The 17,455-nt window shown below is 46.5% G+C and overlaps 1 protein-coding gene across 1 annotated transcript in view; it reads left to right on the forward strand.

The window, feature by feature from the left end:
• Positions 1-17,455, forward strand: part of cacna1g (calcium channel, voltage-dependent, T type, alpha 1G subunit) — a 193,230-nt gene that overhangs the window by 50,315 nt on the left and 125,460 nt on the right. The window lies entirely within an intron of this gene.

Consider the following 17,455-nt stretch of genomic DNA (forward strand, 5'->3'; position numbering starts at 1 on the left):
TTGAAAAACTGTAATACTTCAGCATTATTTTATTTACTAGAAGTTAACACAATTAGAGAATGTAGAAGAATGACTATTTTGATCATAGTTTCACTGTTATCTCTACCTACAATACAGATAGTCATGGAATTCTGGACAAAATCATATCTAACAACACAAATATTCTCAGATTTGGGTTTGAGAGGCAAAATGTTATCAAATGGGGGTCCGGGGCCCAAATGTTGACTAAATTAGGGGTCCTTGACATGAAAATGGTTGAGAATCACTGCTTTTGAGGACATTTGGTCCCCATAAGGACACAAGTACAGGAACACACACACACACGTACATATGCGATGGCCTGATGCTACAGTTAGCTGGCTCTCTTGTAGGACATTAATAGCTATTAGCCAACCGCTGGTATTTACTCAGCACCCATTAGCTCTGATTGCTAGCCTATGTGGCTAATTAGCATTCCCCAGCTGGCTCTTTCTCTCTGTTATTAGGCTCTCTCTTATCCGCCAGCCGCTACGCTAGCAAATGCATCTCTAATGTGCCTCTAACACCGCTGACATCCATGTTGAGCTCCATGGCTATTAGCGCCGCCGCTAATGATGTTGCACGCCGGCCCGGCCAGTCTGTGATCTCCAGACTGTCTGCTGTTGATACTGTAAGTTACCAGATCAGACCGCACAGCCATTAGATCCCCTTTCCATTTGGCATTAACATGATACGATTGTATTCAAAAAATGCATTAAATCCAGGTCTGATCACCCAAAACATCTCCAGTGGTGGTCAGAGATGCATTTTGACACATTGACAACAAACTGTAAAGGCCATGTGTCTCCAATCCACATATCCACACTGTGGAAACACATCAAACCAATGCAAATCCAGCAGGTGGCAGGCAGCTTTGACAAATATCAATTGTCAAGACACTCATGGATGGGAAAGTGTGTACTGTCAGTTTTAACAGACGTAAATATCACATGAGGAAGCGATGTGCGTTTTGGCAAGAAGAGGAGAAATGTGATTTCGATGTGTATATTGAATGTGAGGTGTAATTGTGATCCAGCTAAATCATCCAGACACAATCCGGATACGAGACTAATGGCAGGTGGAAAGGGGGCTACCGGAGGGAGCGGCGTTTGTTTCCCCGCAGGCTCGTTACACAACCGTATTAAAACTGAAGAATGTTTTGTTCTCCGCGAGCGAGCTGACTGAGCGTCCTCAGTGGATGGATTACAATTCATGTGATCACACGGTTTCATCTGCTCCCACTGCGTCTATTTAAAGGAGCCCCTTAATGATTTCAGGAGAAGTGTTTTCTGATTGTTCTGGAAAATAAGGAATATTGGCTCCCTGGCGTTCGACAGAGTGGCAGAGAAATACTGCGCTGTGCTCTAATTGTGGTGTAGATCTGACTCTCTCCCTCTCTCTCGCTCTCTCGCTCTCTCTCTCCTCTCGCTGTTCTCTTTGTTTCTGTGTGAAAGGCACATTGTTTTTGCCGGGCGCACCTGGAGAGGCTTCGGCCACTTCACACAGTTGGGCTCAGGGCCTCCAGAGAGCCGACCTCTCCTCGGGCCTTTTCCACCTTCGTAGTCCCCCGGTCCCCTCCTGTCTGGCACTCTTCTCCTCCACCTCTTCCTCTCCATCTCCCTCTCTCCCTTCTTTCTCCACTCACTCGCCCACTCGCTCAGCACTAGAACTCGTCGTCCCCCCACGAATGATGCAGTCCCCCTCTGGGTCAATCGGTGTCATTTTTAAAATGCAGGAACGCAGTTTTGTCAAAATCTGATCAGTTGGTGCCTGAGATATTGCATATGACAAATAAACGGGCCGATCCAAATTTGGGGATTTTTTTTGGGGGGGGTCATGTAAAGATACTGGATGTGAGGACAAAATATGGTCAGTTTCAATCCAAAAATATTGGTAAAGGCCTTCAAAAAGCCATCTTGCTCTAGCCCTACCTCTCTCAACTACCCCCTTTTTCCTTTCTCCACCCTTTCCATGCGACTCGCTCTCCTCCCGTCCGTCTTTTTAACAGAGCTGTTGTGTTTTGAGGCTCCCCTCCTTGTTTGTTTCCCATTGTTTGGATTTTCTTCCATCGCTGATTCTTTCCCCCCGCGCTCTCCATCCATCTTTCCTTCCATCCGCCGCTTTTTTCCCCTGGCGCTTTCTGTCACTCCCTCATTACAGTGGGCTCGCCGGCGGCTAGTTCCCACCGCACTATCCTGTGAGGGCTGCACAGGGATTAGATGTGTGTTTGTGTGTGTATATCTGTATGTTTGTGTGTGTGCGTGTGTGTTTTGTCAATTGGCTGACAGGCTTGTAAGCTGACTTGTGTAACTACCAACTTTTGGGGAAAGAAGGGAAATTCTAGACAAATGCTTATTCCTGTTAATTCATGCTTTTCATTTTTAAGGAGATTTGTGAACTAAAAGAGCATTACATTACATTTGCTTTCTTTCACAGGCTAAGAAACATGTAACCACTTAAATAAGAACATACAGCCCATGTAGCCATGTATCCAAAAGCTGGATAATTCACTGTATATGAACCCCTGTTTATAATCTAAACTAAGTTAAATTAAGTTCCAAATTTAATGTTCAAAACATATGGAAATATGATAAATTATGGGAAAATATTTCTGTATATAGTTTCTGAAAACTACCCGTAAATCCCTTCCCTAAACCTTCGCTGCGGAGGCCATCCAATTGGTTAACTAAGGGAAGAAAACAGCCAATGAGAGCGCTCGCCACTGATTCCGCCGGTCAAGCTTCCTATTTTAAGACACACGATATTGCTGCTCCATGCACATCTGTGTGTGTGTGTGTGTGTGTGTGTGTTTACATAATCACAGCCATATGTGTACACAGTCCTGCACTGTACATAACATCAACACACTCATAGCTCGCGATGCCCAAACACAGAGACGCGGACTTCCACCGTTCCCATAGAAACCGGATCCCGGCCAATGAGAGGGAGCCGCGTTCTGCCGAGTGTAAACATTTCCCGCGTTGTCATGGGGAAACGGAGACTGTTTGCACGCCATGTATTCATTCTGATTTTTATACTGCCTTTTGGTGTGTGTGTTATGAGTGTGTGTGTATATACAGTATGTATCCGTGTGTGTGTGTGTGTGCTTGGATGTGTGTGTGTGTGTGGGTGCTTGAGGGTGCGTGAGAGAGAGCGAAAGTAGGTCTGGGGCTCGGTAACGTATTAATACCAACAACAATTTATGGCTCTCACAGTGTGGTGCATTTTTAGGTCGAGGAATGCTCCAGCAGACTCCACATGTTCTGGACTCTGGAGGTTGCGGTTTGGATGATCGCTTTGTATTGGCGTGCAGGTCTGGGGGGTGGAGGGTGGGGGGGTGGGGGGGGGGAGGTTATTTCGGGTCGGCCGTTCAATAACTGTTTGTTCTTGTTTGGGTTTCCGCCGCCGCGCTCGAGCTCCCGCGAAAACTGTCACGAGAATACTTAGAAGATTCGTGCCTGGAGGTTTAAATGTTTCTGCTGTCGTCGCATTCGCAGCTTCTTCTTCTTCTTCTTCTTCTTCACTCTTCCTCGCTGTCTTTCTTGTCTCCCTCGCCTCTCTCCGTGCGGTGTCGGAGGGGCCAAAACAGAACAGACCTGGGATTTGTTTTTGTAAAGCTACAGAGAAAGTTTTGAGTCATCCAGCACTTAATATCTGCAAGACATTCTTTGAGATTGGCAAAGCTGTTAGAGTCACTGGGGTTTATGGGCTTTCTCTCTCTCCCTCTCTCTCTCTCTCTCTCTCTCTCTCTCTCTCTCTGAGGTGCTAGTGGAGCCTATAGCCACGGCTTATTTGCTTTGTATAATGGGCTGCTCAGTGCCAGAGGATCGGCTTGGCTGGGAGGAGAGCTGCGAGACCAGAGGAGAGGAGAAAGAGGAGGCGTGTGGGGGGGGGAGAGAGAGAGAGAGAGGAAGCAGAGCTCTGCTTTGCTATTCTGGGCCTAAGGTTCCCCAGGTCTCTATTGTAATGACTCTGTGTGTATGTGTGTGTGTGTGTGTGTGTGCATAAAGTAGTGGTCACAGTTGGCAGCCAAGCGGAGATTGAGGGATGCTCTTAGTGCAACGAGACCCAGACAAAACGCAGAACACACCAGACATTACACCACCCTGCCTGCCCCACATATTATGCACTATTACACACACACACATAGAGAGAGAGAGAGAGAGTGTTGAGTCAGATTACTAGGAGTTAGATTGCTATGCTCCGATTAGGTTTGATTGCCAGTTACACTTTGCAGAAACGTGTTTGCTTGTTCCTTTGTTTAGTCTAGGTTGAGATGCATTGGTGTTGCATCTTGTACCGATGCCCTGGCAGCGTAAGAATGATCTCATTGTACCAGTAAGGCAGCAATTCAATGGAGACAGTTACAGAGAGAATAAGAAACAGAGGTAGATGGCTGTTGTTATGTGCTAGGCATTTGTTGTTATCCTTTTTTCATTCAATTGTTTCCTGATTGATGCTTTGGCGATGCTGATGATTCATGCCGATAAAGCATAATGAATAGAACTGAAGTGAATTGAGAGACAGACAGACAATATGAATAGAGGGTTTACTGTAGGAGGTAGCACTGTGGTTGTTTGTTGTATTGCTGTATTGCGCCTGTGCCATTGTAATCATGTAGTGGAAACTGGAGTTTGACTCATAAACCAGTTAGTCAGTGTCATCCACCTCCGATATGATGGAGGTTCCTTCCTTTTCCTACTAAACCGGCTTCAGTCTATAAAACCTGCAGTGAAACCTGCCTCACTCTGCCTTAAGGAGCTGTTGGTTTCATTAGTATGGCTTTCAGTGAAGAGTTTTACTATCAAATGATGGTCTAACTGTTGTTTCAGAGGCCTTTCCACCTTGATAAAAAAAACATTCTGGGAGAAACACTGAATCCTTGTCATTTCTTTTCTTTTTTTGGCATGAAAGTGGTCAAAATATCGGCGGCTTCAGTCCATATGTATCTGTCTCAGTATTGGCCTTCATGAACCCATATCAGTCGAACCTTTGTGGAAACCCAACCAGACTCGCGCTAATGACCGTTTACCAGCTACAGACATTTTACTGCTCTGCTGGGTGAATACACACACCTGCATAAGCGCACCGCCGCTAAAATCCCTTTCACCCAGAGAGACATATTAAACACGGTTCTGGGGATGTCGACACACACACACACACACACACACACACACACACACACACACACACACACACACACAGACAGATGCCTATCCCTGTGAGTGTCCTGAGTGTGTGTGTGTGTGTGTGGATGTACATGGCTGTGTGCCTACAAGCCCAGAACCAAATGTAATATCCCTCTCAACAGTTGAAAGGTATTTTAGTACCAGTAATAAAAACATAAGCTCCTTTCATTCTCTCCACTATCTCTCCCCTGCGTCTGGATTTCTCCTCATGCTACACCCACCAATCAGCCTTTACCTTACAGGCATATCACTGCCAGGATGGGCAAAAAAAAAAAAAAGACTGCCATTCAGTTATGTTAGACTGTCATTCAGAGGTATGTTCGAACACACTTTTACTTCTTACATCCTCCCTGTTGAGAGCAGGACACGAGGATAGATGCCACAATGACGACAGCGAGAACAGGCTGTTCTGTTTTCTTTTGAAAACCGACGGAGAGAAAGATTAGAGATGCAGTACAGACGAGGGTGTTGGAAAAGTGACAGCAAGCTTGTCACTGAAAGCTGTTTTTAACATCAGAATGGCATTCTTCGTCAAGTTCAGTCAAGATATATGAGTTTCACTCGGTGACATTGGTGCAGAAACACATTGAAAACTAATGTAGTATTTGTAAGGGTACATTATTATATGATTATTAGACAATATAGCGGGATCTCCAGTATCCTAGTTATTGCTTTTATGCATCATTTACGGCATTTTTACAATGGTATCAAACATGAAAACAAAAGTTCAAATTCTTTGGGTTTTAATCTTTTATTTCTAAGCAGTAAACATCCTTGGTCAGGAAAAAATGTTGTATAAATGTAAATAAAATGGAGTGATACAGTTCTGTAAATGGTACTGAGTTATATATATATTGCGATTATAAGCACTTATGGAACACCTCTCATCCAATCACAATGCGTCATTGGAAACATTTGGTGCAGAAGGACAGTGCAGGACATACAATAGATCCATAATACTCATAGCACATATATATATATATATATAAAAAGTGCTATATCACTATGTGGATTCATGTGACAGGGCATGCAATAGGCTGCAGTTGTAGGTGAGAGTTCAGCGGTGCAGTAAAGCAACAAATAGTGCGATAGTTCTACTGAGCTGGGTGAAAACACATGGGATTAGTTCTGAGCCTCATAAAGAATAGATGTAGTTCTTCCTGAAGCTGAAGGACTGGGAGGGTTCAGAGGATCCACGGAACTTTCCCTCACTTTTATCGCCTTTCTTCACTTTCTTTAACTAGGTAGACTAGACTTTGAGGATTGTGTGTGTGTGTGTGTGTGTGTGTGTGTGTGTGTGTGTGTCGCCATTGCAGAAGGTTAGACCTGCTTTCTGATCTTATCGCTGATTGCTCATTAGCTTTTCCGCCGGTGCCCTAAATATTTGAACAGTATCTAACACACATGGACATCCTGTGTGTATGTGTGTGTGTGTGTGTGAGCTTTCATGTCTCATTTGCAAATCATTGTGTGTGTGTGTGTGCGTGCAGACTACAGTAGCGTGCCTCCAACGACTTCCGTAGTATTTGTTCTGCTGTGAGGCCAGATTGGGCTGCGTGGATAAGGCTGACCTCTGCTAATCCTGCTGATTCTGGAGCTCCGCCGCATTTTTCTCATGTCGTAATTTCCCCCCATTTGCATATTTTCAGTTAAGACATTCCTTTGACGTCCCCGTTTTCCCTTTTTTTTTTTTCATCTTCTCAAAGCTTTTACTCGCTCTCCCATTCTCCGGCCCGACCTCTAGATAACCTGTCAATGTGGTGCAAGGTGTGTTTCTTCTCTCTTTTCTCTCCCTAATGATGAAGCAGCTATTTGTTTGCTGTGGCATTTAACTCCGCAGAGTGGATTTCCTCAGGCGGTAGTGCGCGTGTGTGTGTGTGTGTGTGTGTGTGTGTGAGTGTGTGCGTGCATGCGTGTGTGTGCGTTCAATGCCAATTTCACTGAATGGATGGAGTTCTCTAAATAGCTTTGCTTATGAATGGAATGGCAGTGATGGCGGTCTCGCCTTGCTGGAGAGAGAGAGAGCGAGCATCATTGAGAGAGAGAGAGAGAGAGAGAGAGAGAGAGAGAGGGGTGCCGTCAATGCTTAATTAATGAGAAGCAACAGGGAATTGAAACACTGCCCGACCTCTGCCCCTTGCTTAACATCTCTCTCTCTCTCTCTCTCTCTCTCTCTCTCTCTCTCTCTCTCTCTCTCTCTCCCCCCTTATCACACTCACTTTCTGACAGACCAGTTGCACCTGAGAATGTCCTTTACCCCTCTGTCTGTGTGTGTGTGTGTGTGTGTGTGTGTGTGTGTGTGTGTGTGTGTGTGTTACTGATGAGTCATACAGACCTGCACAAAGTCTGTCAGCCAGTAGCAGGCAGTAGTGGTAATATCACACTCTCCTCATTTGTGTGTGTGTTGCGTAAAAAAAAAACACTTTGCCAGGGATTAAAGACTCACATGGCCTTCAGATCAATTATTCATCCCCTCATCTCTCTCTCTCTCTCTCTCCATCTCTTTTCCATCTCTTCCCTTTTTTCTTGTCTCATTTGCTCTTTTCTGCCGTCTCCGCCTCTGTTCATTTCGGTTCGGTTCCATGATAGCCTGCGTATCTCTTTATTCGTAACAGCTTTCCATCCGTGTTCCTGCTTTTTGAAACGCACACATGCCAAGAACCGGAACACGGGATATAAGGCATGTGCCTGCGTGAAAAAAAACACACACGTTGGAGTGATTTCTGTAAGAGTTCAAACGCCCATAATATACACTTTTCGTTTCCGCCGGGCTTTGTTTCGGTCTCCCTCACTCGCGCACACACACACACGCACACACACACACACACACACACATTGGCCACTACATCTCTGTCAATTAGGGTGACAGATCTGGTGCTGTATCCTGTCTGACGGACACACAGCTGCTAATACAGAGTCCTGAGAGCACTTCCTGGCTGCAGGTGTTCCTGTGTGTGTGTGTGTGTGTTTACAAGTATGTGTGTATCTGTGCATGTCTCTCCGTCTGTATGTGTGTATGCTTATCTATTCTCTGTGAATGTGTGTGTATGTGTATCTGTATCTCTATTTGTTTGAATGTATACAGTATGTGTCTTTGTATAGCTTTTCTGTCTCTGTCGTCTACAGTATGTCTTTGTGTGTGTGTGTGTGTGTGTGTGTGTGTGTCTGCCAATAGGACCGGGTGTTTCCAAGGTGTTGATGGCTTCACTAAGTGGCCTGCCTGCACCTTGTGTTCTTTCCCGCTGCTGAGCCTAAAACCGCGATCCCTCTCCATCAGCTATTGAGCGTGAACAGCAAAGTAGCGTAATCGCGACGGAGGGTGGCCGTTACACCGGGGTAATGGACATTTATTTCACCGCTCAGCGCAACATAAGTGGCTTTCAAGAGGTTCCTTTTGCCTCTTCAAAAGCTGCTGATTTGATATTCAGAGATCAGCGGAAAGGAGGCTTTTTACATCGCAAAGAATGTCCTTCTTAAAGCTGCACTATAGGCCAGGAACTGTTCGAAAACTTTAACTTTAATACCCAGAAATCATGTAACGTAGCCGCGTTTTTGAAATGTTCTTTGTCCTTTTTGCCCTCTCTCTCTCTCTTTCTCTGTTCAAATATTGGCTTACTGGCATCCAGCAGGGTGGCAGAGAAATCTTCTCTCCTCTGCGGTGTTAATCCGACTATCTGTCTCTTTCCCCACACCCCACAGATATAAGAGCGTCACACGGTGAATAAACATGGGGTCAACTCTTTGGTCATGCAACGAGCTGCTCCACTTTATTGACGAGGGGAAGGAAGGGAATATGGGATGGCAAAGCCGGGCCTCAGTCTCAGACGATGCACTGAGATAGAAGAGAAACCCTTCGTATGTTCTGCAGGGTTACAATGGCTGATCTTAACGTCAGACACACCACACACACACTTTAAAATGTCTTCCTCAAAGTTCTGTGCTGTAGCCGCGACAGCAGTTCCCCAACTCTGCCCTATCACCACGGCTACAGACACCACGGCGATAGAGATGTGACTTCACAATACTTCCCAATGAAAGAGCGCGTTGCTTAGCAACTCACAGTCCGCAGTGGCAAGATACAGGGGTGTTTCCTGGCTGATGAGAGAGATGTGTGTGTGTGTGTGTGTGTGTGTGTGCGTGCGCGCGTGTGGAGGAGTTGCTTGTGCACTGAGCCCATTAGGAGCCCTCCACCCCCCCCCTCGGCACATGCATTTCATATGTTAAACTCACTTGTAAAAGCACAAGCCAGGCAGTTCATAAGCTCGCCGCATCCGCAGCCGAAACGATGCGGCGTATCCACGAGGGGGACGACTCGGAAGATAAACTCATTTTGCTCTGAATAATGACGAGGCATGCAGGATGTGAAGTCAGCCTTTTTTCCTCTCCTGCCCCCCCCTCTCACATAGAAATTGATCTCTTCATAACGCTCCTCCTCGGAGTCCCCATTGTGTCGGTATAATAGTCGAGGAGTACTGTAACGCATACATATTCATGAGCGGGCGGGGGTGGGGGGGGGTGGGGGGGCAGGGAACAAAAGTTGCTCCCTATTCCAGCGGACGGGGTTGAGGGGCTTGCGAGTGTATCAATAATGGAAGCCGGTAAAAGTTTAATGGTGTTGTGCTGTCGTCGATGTTCCCCCCGTGGTAATCGTTAGGTCAGCTATCTATCCCTCCTGCCCCCCCCCCCCTCCATCCCCCTAACACAAGTGAGATAGCACAGTCACTGTAGCAAGAGAGAGAACGGCGGGGAAATGCTTTGTAAGGACATTACAGCGTTATGGATGTGAATATTCAGCTTTATCTCTCTCACGTGCCCCCTCTCTTATTTCCCCCCCTCTTTCATTTCTGCACATTTTCTCTCTCTCTCTCTCTCTCTCTCTCTCCAACCCTCCGCTCACTTATCCCCGCCTCAACTCCTGCCCGTTTTTTTTTCAACTCGCCCCCTCGCATGGCGCGCGCTGATACAGCCGCCGTAACAATATGCCGCTATTTCCCGCACCCGGGCCTCCTAACTCCCCGGCTCCTGACTCAGGCTGCCGATAAGCCGTGTCAGCAGCCGGTCGGGGGCGGGGGGGGATACACACACACACACGCCGTTATACCGGCTGGATTTTCCACGCGGCCTATCGCTGCACGTCGCTGAGGCTGCTCATTCACAGGTGGTACTCATTTCACCTGTAGGTTACCGCTCCGCTACGGGAGAGATGTTGTCAGATGCTTCGCTTAATCTCGCTACCGGCCGGGTATAGACATTTGTATTGGAGCGAAAAATCCTGTTTTGGTCTTCCTGGCTTTTGGGAGAGTGTCGCAGCAATTCTACCGGAGACGATGCACACCGAGCTACAAGGGGCGACGGGGACGGTTCGGGCCGAAACAGATTTTTCTTTGAACCTTTTATTTGTCAAGGGAAAGCCAGCTGAGCGCCGTGCTGTTTTCCAGAAGCTCTCCGCTTCACATTCATGCAATTACTCACATTCACACCTGGGAGCGGCGGGGGGGGGGGGATCAAGTACCTCTAGGTGGCCACCGGCCCCATTAGTTTCTTCTCCTGGGGATCCCGGGGACTCAGTCACTGTTACACACGCTTGATGGCTTCTTGCAAGTGTTTCTGTTCCTCAGTCTTCCCGGAAGTCTGATGGCCTCTGGTGTCTCTCTTCACAAAGACCAGGGCATATATACTGTACACTAATGGAGTTAATAGGATTCAATTGTCTTGTTGACTTAATCAAACTCCTCTTGATATATGCCATGCAGTCTTTAAACTCAACAGGTAGACTTGTCTGTGGCTCCATTGGTTAAACCTGTTTTTAACCTGAAACCTAAGTGAGGTTCAGCTTCTGCTGGAATTGTAAATGGTGGAATATTATTAAGTGTCTGCTGAACGATGGATAACTTTATTGAAAGAGAGGTAGAGTGGAGATACAGAGTGTGATCAATAGCGGTTTGATGTTCCCGTCTTCAGAACACAGGAAGTCAGCCTGAGAACTTTGATCCTTTTTCCCGGTGAAGTGACACTTCTGCATGCCGGGACTCACAAACATCGACAAATTAATGACATGCATGAGCTCACACACACACACACATTTAAACACGAAGACAGTGATAGATCCCGCGTTACAAAGGGCTGAACCAGTCTCCGTCAATATTTCATGCACATCCTTCCTCTTTCGGTTCTCTCTCTCTCTTTTATTCTGACATGTTCGGCGCTCTTCCTCCAAAAAAAGGGTTTTCATTTCTGTCAGTCTCCTCCCAGAGAAAGAGCTGGGGTAATCGCAAAGAAAGACGCTTTGAGAAGTTTGGAGAAAGAGATGGGAGGAAGGGGGGTGGGGGTGGGGGATGGGGGGGAAGGGTGATGTAGCAGCAGCTGTCTCAGACTTCAGATAACACACCTCACTTTTCACCAGCTATTCTTCCTCCCCCGTTTTGACGCACCTTTTTTTCACGTGCGCCCGCCGTGTTTTTCCTGGGATCGCGGGGGAGAAAGGGAGAAAAAGGGTTTGTGAAATAGAGAGAGGAGATCCGGCATCCCTCTTGACTCGGCCATTTTATAATCGCCTCCCCCCAACGATTTTCTGTCCTGGCACACAAGGGTGAGGAAAGTTACCATTACAGCGTTACCACCCTCACTCAACCTAACTAATCCCTCTCTTTACCTCTTTCCTCGGTCCCTCCCATCCGTCTCTCTCTCCCTCCCTCCGTCCCTCCTCTCTTTCTCTCTACGAGGGTTTGCCAAAGCGCCCGAGTCAGTAAACAAGAATGTGTCAAAAACCGCCCCCCCCCCCCGATCCCACGTTTCTCTCCTTCGTCTCGCTCTCTTTTCTCACCTGAAACCTATTCCACCGTTTTCTAGTTCCGTAGCTCGCCTTGATCTTCATCCGTCTGTCTCTTCTTTTCCCATTCCGCCTGCTTCTTCCCTGTGTTCCGGTCCGGCCTTGCCCTTTTCTTCCGGGGAGTCTCGGTGGCAGGTTTTAATGAGGGGGACCCGACACGTCGCGGGCTCGTGACTGAATGTCACCCCGTCTCACCTCCCCCAGGTTTCATTTCGGCTCCGTACGTCCCGAGCGGAGACGCCTCGGGGCTCGGGACTTGGCCTTTGTCGGGGCTCCGGCTGAACTTCAGGGGCGCAGTAGGTTTCAATCAAGCGAGAGGCGCCCGCATGTGCTCGTCCTCCGCAAGAACCCCCCGTTGCTTTGATCCGAATTCCTTTCATGAGTATAACGGGGAGTTGTGAAGCCCGAATTTCACCAGGTTGCATCAACCAGAGAGGCTTGGTTGCATACTGTACAGAGTAAGCTGTATTCACCTTCAGTATTAACTAGGGTTCCACTGGCAGAGGGTTTTTGAAGGCTCATGTGGATTTTTTTTGGAGCTGCAAATAACTCATATTGTGTGCCGATATTCAAAATCTTTAAATTTGACCATTTTCATATTCGTATATTCCCAAAAAGTCCAAGTATTCAGAGCTTCCCCCCTTAATTTTATGTTTGGCACGATGGAAAAGCCTCTGAAACAGCATTGAAGACACTCAGGATAATATTGATGATAGCAATAAAACATATTTGTGCTTACTTGTGGAGAATCCAATCAAAATTCTGCATTAGAATCAGCCCATAGACAACCAGTGTAGTATTGATCTACTCTATAATAAATATGTAATCAAACAAACTACATCATATCCATCGCATCAGAGGCCGACTGGCTGGTATCCAGTTTTTAATAAAAGGCCGGTACAATATAACAGCAAACCAATATGTATCAGTCTCAGCTCAGTATCAGGCCATGCACCGCCCCTCTATGCGAGATATAGATTGAGAAAGAGTAAGGAGAGCTAAGCCTGTGGTATCTCAGGAGAGAGAGAGAGAGAGAGAGAGCAGAGCAGAGCAGAGATAGATGCAGAAGCACGTCCGGCGCGAGTTATAGTAAACACAATGAATAATATCTATTCAGAGAGGCTCGTCCGTATCGATCGCCCGCTGCACCTCATCTCTTCCTGGTGAGGATTCGTCTCCCCGCTCTCATGAAAGAAATAAGAGCCGGAGTCAACTGGACGAGACCAAAGAGTCCAAACTTTCTCCGGCCGAATGCGTCAAACTTTGCTCTTTGGAATCTGCCCCCTCATCTCTCTCTCTCTGTCTCTCTCTGTCTCTCTCTGTCTCTCACACACACACACACACACGCTGTTTCTCTTTGTCTGTGTCTGCCCTCGGTTGTTTGTGTCCCGCTGTCCTGGTGTCTGGTGTCGGGTCATTAGTGAGCAGAATCGGAGTGAATCAGCAGAGTGATGGAGAGAGGCAGGAGAGGACATAAGGCTTGCATATTGTTTTCCCTTCATTAGGCAACAAGAGAGAGAGAGAGAGAGAGAGAGAGAGAGAGAGCAGAAGAACACTGAATACTTTTTGAGGTGTTGATGAGCGCTTGATCCTGCTGCCTCTCTGATGAAAGCATTGTGCTGTATGTGTGTGAGTGTGTGTGTGTGTGTGTGTGTGTGTGTGTGCGCGCTTGTGGCGTAGAGCAGGATTCTTTCAGAGTTTTGACAGAGCATGTCCTTGTGTATCTTGCCTCTAATTGAATCCATCCCTCAGGGCGTCACCATTTGCTTATATGCTGACACCATGAAGGTGCGTATGCTTGTGTGTTAGCGTGTGTGTGTGTGTTTCACACTGACGGCAAAACACTGCAAACACTCTTTTTTTTGTTGTTTAATTAAAGCCCACCAGCTGGAGAGACGCAGGAAGAGAATGAGGGAAGGAAAGGGAGAGTTATTGATTAAATTAGTCAGATTATTCATATTTAATCTTTTGCCTCATCTCCGTCCCTCTCCTCTCCGTTCTCAATGAGCGGTTCGTTTCAGTTAATAAATTCCCTTTACTCTGTTGTAAGACCTCCAATAAACAATACATTTCATCAGTCGGCAAGGCCCGGACAACACCAATAAAACCTGTCTGCTTTTTACACGTGGGCCCAAGGGCAGCGGAGCGGCTGCCAAGTTCACCGCACTTTACTCATCCGCCTTTAAAACGGCGCTTCCTCGCTATAGTCATTTATATATAAGAGACGGTCTATGTATCACATTGGCAGGGTTCCAGTGTTAAATTTCATGACTGTTCCATGACATTCCATAACTAAGTCGGAGTGCATCCATGACCTAAGAATCTGATTCCTTCCCGGTTTGTTCATGTTGTCTATCAGCTCCGAATTAATGTTGTCTATCAACTCCGAAAAGCTGTAAAGGGATAAACAATCGTGTGAAACAAGTTGTAAAACATATTCCGGTATATTCCTGTCTAGTGACACATTTGTAAAATGCCATAATATTCCCTGACTTCCCTGGAGAATCTATCAAATACCCTGATTTTCCATGCCTGGAACACACCTCTCTAAATTCCATGATATTCCAGAAATTCCATGACGACTGGGAACCTTGCATTGGGCAAAATTACCAGAACTGTCTCTGGTTTGTCTGTCTGTGTCTCTCATCTCTCATATGTCTATTGGCTTGTTAGTCAATTGTTAGGCCATTACTTATTTAACCAACCAGCTTATCAGCCAGGTCAGTCAGTCCATCTTCCAGTTTGTCCGGCACTTCTCCCCATATGGCTCTGTCTATTGGTAATTACTGAGGGCGGTCTCACCAGGCCAGATGCCAGCCTTGCTAATCGACACAGTGCAGACAGACAGACAGATAATAGGCTTTCTACCATAGATCACTGTGGTGCCTTCAGTGAAACACTGTGTCCATAGTCGCAGCAGACAACCATGATACTTCAGGATTTTCTTTGACAGTTCACAGTGATGAGGCTGAATGTCAGTAGTCCCTTGCTCTTGGATTTGTTTTTGGCTCACGATTCCTTTTTCTTCTGCTTCTCCTAAATGCATGATTTCTATTTTCCTTCTGTCATGAGAAATAGCGGCAGTAGGGGAATTTATAGAGGGTTTGAATGCATTTTCAGCACAAACTTGCATGCACATTTTGCATTGCTAAATCCTGAAGTGACAAATGTAAAAATCTTGACCTTGCTGGATGCAGCTGCATCCAGCCCACTGGTGATTTCAGAACTGTTCATTGTTCTGTGCAAATGCAGTTATTGTTGGGGGGTAATACCAATCCTGTGCGGATAGGGCTAAAGCCTGCTGTCCCAGAGCTTAGAGGAACGATTCATCAGTGAACAGAGAAAGAGCAAAATGCAGTCGATAACTTGTGGGCTTTGACTCTGCTCTGAACAGTGCGAGTGCCTCGCGGCTCGTGTTTAAAAAGCATGAATATGTATGCTGCTATATAACTTCCTGGTTTAAGTGGAATGCCAATAAGGCGTCACAGGCATTTCATATCTCTATGCTCTGTGAGTTTTTGGTTTCCTGTTTGATGATGATGCGCTTCCTCTCTCCCGTACCGACTCTGCTTTTTAATTGCGTCCCTTCGGACGCGCTTACGGTGCTTTTTATGCGCTCTCCGGTGTGTTGCGTTATCCTGTGCATACAAGACGCCTAGATCGCTACCCGACTGATGCTGCTGTGTTTCCTTGTGGTTGCATATTCAAATTCCCCCTGCAGCCTGTGTCTGTTATTCAGGACTCCTGTTGAATACCGTATTGTCACTACCACTGAATATCAGCATTCAGTGCTAAAGCTGTACCCCACAACAGGTCAGTTTGTGTTACATGTGCTGGACTGCTGTTTTTCACCTGTGTCACCTGTGATGGTAAATGGATGTGCAGCTTCAGTGAGGGAAAAAAAAAAAAAATAATTAAATATCTTTCAAATATGCATGATCCACTCTATGAAAGTGTCATTTTGTCATCATTTTGACTGAAGTTACCTACTATCCATAAAAATATCTATTCGTTTTCCTATGACTCATCTCGTTTATACTGTTTTAAAAAAAAAACAAAAAAACTCTTCATTTGGAAAAAGGGGGATTTGCTGAGGAAAGGCAACACAACTATAAAATGTGAAATGTGAACACCATGAACCTAGGCTCACTTATTATCTATATCACTTATCATTTCAGAACAACATTCATTTATACCCTCATATAACTTACATCAGTTTGATACCACTTGCTCTGTTGTATACTATGAGTTCACCTCTGGGTTTACTCTCCACTATAGAATTGTTCATGTTCCCAAATATTGACTGGGCTGCCATTGGCAATAGGGATAGCAACATGTGGAGTTTCAGATTGATTGGTATTCCGCTCTGAAGCCGCGGGCAGCGCTGGCTCGTTTGATCAGCATAAAAGGGGAAAGTTGAAAGACTCCGGGTTTCGGCGTTGTTGTTCAGCCGCGGGCAGACAGTGTTTGTGGCGGCCGCGGTGCCGCGCTGACCCATAATGCAGCTGGGTCAGCGATGAATGAGCAAGCGGTGGCTAATGCGATGAAAGACGGACAGGTCGTTTGTCCTCACAGCCGGCACACGCACACACACACATACACAGATGAAAAACACTGTCTCCCTTTTAACACACTTCTCACACACACACACACACACCCACACACTTGGATGACAAACAGTCTAGTCCTTTTAACATTGTTAACCAGGCTGGACTCAGGCTGCAATAGCAATCTGTAATAAGTGTGAATGTGTCTATGCAGCACATGTGTGTCTGTGTGTGTGCATTTATTGAAGCAGCCTAATCTGTGTTTATAGATAAACTGTTTAGTCTCATCATTGATTGGTGTCACATTGCCCTGGCTGGCATTTAGCCTAACCACATTTGGAATGCCCGGTCCGACGCTGCGGTCAATAAAATGCATGCGCCGTGCATCAAGATGTCGACCCCCCCCCCCCCCCCCTCCTCTCCGTCCACCCGCCGGGCCTCTCAGCTTCTGCTCCGATCGCCTTTACGCCTCACACACGCTCTTTAAAGTCCCCCCCCCCCCCCCCCCCCCCCCATGAAGCGCCCTCGCCAACGGTTTGAACATTTTCCAACAAACAAACAAACAAACAAAATCTATCGGTTAACAGGGTGAAGTGGGAATAACGGCTGCCCGCCAGCTCAGAGCAGGCACAGGTGGGCTTCCCCTTCCCGAAAATGCGTGTTGTTTTGCTGGGCGATTCGGACCGGAGGAGATAATCGTGCATCACTTAGTCAGAGGAGCTTAGAAATCTGAATGGGATAATGAGGTCACCGGAGAAGGCCTGGAGAAACGCATATTTGTCTAACGTGGCTGGTTGTTTCCACAGGCTTCTCCCGCTCCCCTCCATCTCAAATTCGCTCCTCTTTTACATACATTACCGTCTCATTGAATT

The sequence above is a fragment of the Centroberyx affinis genome, unplaced genomic scaffold (genome assembly GCF_046629955.1).
Source record: "Centroberyx affinis isolate AG114_WGS23_722 - 3 ecotype Tasmania unplaced genomic scaffold, CSIRO-AGI_Caff_v1 ptg003894l_1, whole genome shotgun sequence".
NCBI lineage: Eukaryota > Metazoa > Chordata > Actinopteri > Beryciformes > Berycidae > Centroberyx > Centroberyx affinis.